Source organism: Hesperophylax consimilis, chromosome 21 (assembly GCF_061612785.1).
Source record: "Hesperophylax consimilis isolate HC1 chromosome 21, BYU_Hcon_1.0, whole genome shotgun sequence".
Taxonomy (NCBI): domain Eukaryota; kingdom Metazoa; phylum Arthropoda; class Insecta; order Trichoptera; family Limnephilidae; genus Hesperophylax; species Hesperophylax consimilis.
In genome coordinates, this window is record NC_142856.1 from 15,528,879 (window position 1) to 15,534,878 (window position 6,000).

Genomic DNA, 6,000 nt, shown 5'->3' on the forward strand with positions numbered 1-6,000 from the left:
TTGAAATTGCCTAAATATTTGAGGGTAAAAATTGGAGTGAAACTTTTGAAAAATGTGATACAGGTTTAGGAGTAGTTAATAATTATCTGAGTAATAATATTTTAACTTTAAATACACAAAAAAACCAAATACATCACTTTTAGCATTTCTTATAAAAGTCAGCCATCTACCTCTCATAATTTGATTATTCACAATTGTGTGCAAACGTGTAACTGCAACCCCTTGGAAAGTGTAGACAGCCTCAAATACCTGGGGGTAAAAATTGATAAATTTTTGAAGTGGAATGATCATGTCGAAATGTTAGTAAATAAAGTAGGAGACTTATCTATATTTTTAAATATCTCAGAAATGTACTAGACAAGGAAAAATTAAAAACAGTGTATTTTTCTATAATTCAGTGCCTACTTTCATATAATATAGTGTGCTGGGGTTCCTGCCTGAAGACTGTAATAGAACCACTTAATATTGCCCAAAAACTGATTCTCAAAGTTATGTACAAGAAAAAATTTACATATCCTACACAGTTACTTTATAAGGAATGTAATATCATGAATTTAAAACAACTATTTATCCTACAAACGTTATGCAGATTTTTTAACAATATTAGTTCTGCGAAAAGAACGCAACAAATTCGTACTACAAGAATTGGCTCTGGTCTGAACTTTATGGCAATTCATCCTAAATCCTCATTTGGGCAGAGACATTATTTGTACCAGGCTCCACTTTTATTTAATAGCCTTCCAGATCACATTAAATCGTCAAATTCCTTGTGTACATTTAAAAAGAATGTTAAATTATTTCTGCCATCCGAGGATTTCCAACATATTCTTTCATCTTTGTCCTTTTAAATTGTGGCATAATATTTTGAATAAGTTAATTTTTTCATCCTTTTCTTTTTTTAATGTAATTTTTTTTCTCTCTTTCTTTCTTCTCTGTTTAGAAAAAAAAAATAGTTTGTTACATTTTTATTGCAATTAAATATCATGGTCACCCTACATGTTTACAGCATTATATTGTATGAATAGGCCGTTAGGTACCATGTAGGTATCCAATTCGCAGAAACGTCAATGTAACAATATTGTTATCTTAATATTTGAATTATTTTTTTTAATATTTGTACTATTTTAAATCTCATATAATCTTTGTACTATTTTTTTAATATTTTGTAAAATTATTAACCTCAACACAGGCTTGTCCTAGTGAGGTTAAAAATTATAACTTAAAAATAAAGATACAATGTAAAGAAACGATAAATAAATAAATAAAAATAAATAAATTCGTGAATGAACAAATGCAAGTCTTGGAAGCGGAAATTAACGAAACTCGACAGTAGACTCGCTCTCGATGACAATGCATTTTATCTACTTGGTGCTACAATCACGCACGCACAAGCAGACATATACGCACATTTATAGCGAGACTAGACTCTATTAAAGCAAGTATTATTAAATATATTAACTGTTGATGTGCCGACGCAAAATTTTCGCGTGCTCCATCTGATTCTATCTTCATCATAACCTTTTGTTTTACTAAATTGTTGTTTATAAATTCTACGGTCTTACCTGTTAATATATTTGTACATTTATACATTAATGAGTATATTTTATACAATAATGTAGTGTCCCCAAAAGAGATAGTTATATTCAAAGAAAATATTTTTTATACATATCCTTTAATATTCGCTGGTTTTCAAAAGATTAAAGTTAAAGATTTTTTAGTATTTTCTACTACTATAAGACACAATAAAAGAAACGATGAAAAACAAGTCTAGAAAAAGCAAAGAACCTAGAAGAGTAGAAACAGTTTAGAGAGACCTTCATAATTCAAACAAAGACTTTGATGGCAACGTCATAATAAGTACATAGGTTAGCGTCTGTGAAATTTCCTTTCAACTTTACCCTAACAATGACGAAGTCTTTACACGTTATAGTCCGTAAACACCGGTAAATGCACATAATACATTTCTTCAGCGCATTACCATGCAAAACGTCCCACAAAGGGGACCATAATACACAAAGAACGCTAAGCCTATTAGCAGAAGTAGGTAAGTGACCAGGAACGGTAATGACAGTCTTGATTACGGGACAAAAGAAGTGCTTACACTACGTCATATGGGTCAGTCAACAAACAATGACAGTAAACAGATTTGACACAAAATTTTATTTGAAATAGTTTTCTTGTGAAGAACTCGACTTTTGAGTTTGGAAGCAATAAGTAGTAAACTAACTACACAAATTTTATAACCAGATAGACATTTGCAAACAGACAATGTCCAGGAGGTGGTAGTATTGAGTAAATTTATCTAGCGGGTAAGACATTCAGATGTTAATAAATGTATCAACTTCAATTTTCACATTATCTTCCGAAAAATACTTACAGCGCCAATAATTGTTTAGTTAGAAATAATATTAAATTGTGAAAATATTATTATTACCCACAATCAAAAGAGGTTTTCAATTGCTTCAAATTAATAAAAATAATGAAGTGGATAATCTGTTTGTGTATCCAACAATACAAAAATTAAACTATGTGTTCTGGCGTTAGTAAAAATGAAAAGATTTTACTTTTTGGAAATTCTAGGTTCTAAACACAACAATTTTAAGGTAACAACTTCAATTTCATCAGGAGCTGAGGAGCATTGATGCAACAAAATCCTGCGAAAATATAACTAAAATATTTTTGAATAACTAGACTGTTCCGGAAAAATCACGGGACAGTCTGAATTCTTGACAAATAAGTGCAAATTCATTCCAATCAATATTGAAAATGGAAAAATATTTTTTTTTCAGTTGAAGTGTGTTCTTAATTGTTTGTCTGAATTCTTCAACCAATCAGTTCCAATTTTGAAAATGACACTTTGGTTAGCATTAAATTTGAGTTAATTGAACCGGATTTCACAATAATCAATGCACAGAACATAACGTGTGTCAATATTTAAAACTAAAATTGGGGATAAAATGTCTACAAAAATATTATTTTAAAACTTTTTGGAACAGAGTTGAAATTTTAAGTTCAAAAAGTCATAAATCCGGTATTTGTTAAACTTGTTTAAATTTTATTTAGTTTCACATCCCCCCTAGCCACCCTTGGGGGCAGAGAGGCTGCAATTCAATAACCGTACCAAGGCTTCGGGCTGCGGGCGGGGCTAATAGCAGCCATCAATCTGATGGTTGCGCATTCAGAGTTAATGCTTTATTTCACTCTTACAAGCGCCCGTGATCATTTTAAGGGATTTAATGCGGTACCATTAGATATGCAGGCCGTCATACAGAAAACTGTAGAGGTGGTTGGAATAGTCCAACGAATTTTTGTTTAACCAATTTGCCTTTATGAACAAACTTTTATATCATAACTACTAAACTTATCAAATATTCAAAAATATTCAACATATTTCAAATTATTGTACCGAATAAAAAATTATAATTTTAGACCTTACTTGTCACTAAAATATTCACATTTTTCTTTAATCTCGTAAAGAATTTTATGTGAAACATTTTTTTTTTTTTTTTTTACAGTAATACCGCACAAGAGTCCCAACTGCTCCCGTCTGGAGCCAGTGAGACTATGGCATCCCCAATTGGGGTATGTTGTGAGGCTGAGGGTATTGGGGAGGGGAGGGAGATGGGGAAGAGGAAGGTGGGGAAGTACCTGGCTATTCAGATCTGGTCACCAAACACGGCTAAAGCCATTTCAAGCAACGTTTCAATTCTGAATGGTGGTCTTACACCAGGGCGATACTGAGAGTATCTTCCACTCTGGAACGTGCCGCAAATATACTATATATTATTTTAAATTAATTAATTGTGAAATAACACAAATTAATCAAATAAAATTTATTTGCGCACGCCGGGTTCGAACCCGCGACCTTCGGATCTGTAGTCAAAAGCGTATACCACTAGACCACGCCGGCCGTCAAATTATGAATAATAATTAAACATAATATGAAGTCACCCGAGTTTCTCTTCAGTCATTAGAAGGTGTAAGTTTTACTTGAGCATTTTGCGCCGGCATATAACCCTTAAATTATTAATTTACACTATTGTGGAAATGTCACAAAAGCGAAAAGGTACCCGGGTACCTCTTCAGCCACACAAAGGTAAGTAAAAACTAACTAAACTTACGTTTTACAAATTCCACCAAATGCATTAAGGCGATGCACTACGTAGTAATGCTAAATAATATGTTTTTGGTTTGAAAATTTGGTCGCCTAGAAATGTTTCAGATGCTTTAATTAAATACTGCGAGTAGAACACATTTTGACCTCTGAAATAATCGAGTATTTTTTAGATAAGTCTTTTTATAAGCCCAGTAAAAATAATGAATAAGGCCTATGAAAACTGCTTTAAAGTTCAAAATCTCCTACTTACGAACTCATTTTCGGTTACGGTTTTATTGTATTATGTGGAAAATTAAGTTAATTCTAAAATTATCGAAAAACATTTTAATATTAGTGCCTGAACATCCACAATATAAAATAAAAGGCACTTTTTAGCCATGTTTTTTTCTTGCATAAATCACAACAGGTGGATGGTGTTAATCGGGAATATAAGCCTTATCGCCATCTACGTAAGGTGTGTTATTGATAGCGGCTCGATTCAAAATATTACACGACGTAGTGGATCGCCTTAAATCACAATACTTCAACTCCCTTTAAACACGATGTTTAACTTTTGATCAAATCTCATTATAAGACTCGCCTTCTTGTTGTTAATCTTTTAATCACGTGCCGTCAAGATTAACCCCACAAAACACTTGCGAACATGCAGAACCAAAGTTAAAAAAATCCACAATTCTTTGGGCATAATATAACACAAAATTTCATAATGTACATATTCTTAACAATAACCTTCAGAAATATGGAATCGAAGTAACGCGTACGAACATAAATTAATGCATCAGTATATGATATAAAAGCATCTCATATCCTTATCTTATATTATATTCTCCCTCTCCCCTTTAATCTACCTATTACTTTTAAGAGGAAACTACAAGCCAAAAATGTGTATATTCTTGGTATACCTTATATTGTAGGTCATAGGCATTAAAATCACTTGACAAACGAAGTCTAGAAACGTTCGATTTCAACCACAAAACTGGTTTTTATTTATTTTGTAAATAATTTTATAAGAAAGCTAATCAAAAAAGTTAATCAAGTGAAACTGTCACAGATAATCTAAGCAATAATACTGTATTTTTTAAAAGTTGTTTCTTTTATGCGTTCATACATTTCTATTGAAAAAAAATTTTTTTTAGAAGTTTACATTTATATTTTTCACTGAGTAATTTTTATTTATTTATTTGTATTCTACTCAAGCGAAATGATAGGGAAACCTTCAATTTATCTAAAGCCCATTTTTTAGTATTCATAATGTATACCAATTCGTTTTAAAGATTAATCAAAATAGTGATTAAGCACTAAGCTTCGCCTTAAAGCACAATAAAACGCAAAAATTTAAGCTGTTTAGAAACTTTTTGGCTCATCCTTTTATCCAGATGTTTGAAACAATTCGTCAACAAAATATCTGTAAAAATCACAACTTTTAAAATGGTTTAAAAAATAACTTACCCTTTTCAGGCCGCCGTGGGTGATGCAAAGCGGTGAGCGGTTTACAGCAATATCTTTTTCAAAAGAAACGCAGCTTAAGTCAAATGCGGTCAGCCTGTAAAAAAAGGAATTTCCAATTAACAAGGCGCCTCGGGGGCGGGCGGCGGAAATTTGCGCCACTGCATAATTACAGGTACCGAGAACACAAGTGGAATTTGCTCAGGAGGAGAACTTGGTTAATTGTACTGGGGATTAAGAAAATAAATATTTATTTAGCAGTAGATACTCTCAGTATTGCCTTAAGTGAAAGGCCACCATCTATCTTCACCCATCCATCCATCGAATCTAAACGTTGCTAGAAATGGCTTTAGCCCTTTTTGGTGACCTCACCTTTATCTTACTTGTCTTTTTCCCTTCCCCACTCTCTTCAGCTTCATCAAATCTCCATTTTTCGA

At 32.3% G+C, this 6,000-nt stretch overlaps 1 protein-coding gene across 1 annotated transcript in view; it reads right to left on the reverse strand.

The window, feature by feature from the left end:
• Positions 1-5,654, reverse strand: part of kek5 (leucine-rich repeat, immunoglobulin-like domain-containing kekkon 5 protein) — a 99,747-nt gene extending 94,093 nt beyond the window's left edge. Inside the window, exon 1 of the mRNA XM_089644562.1 lies at positions 5,567-5,654. The gene's annotated coding sequence lies outside the window, so the exon portion shown is untranslated. The remainder of the gene's footprint in view (positions 1-5,566) is intronic.
• Between the last annotated feature and the right edge of the window lie 346 nt (positions 5,655-6,000).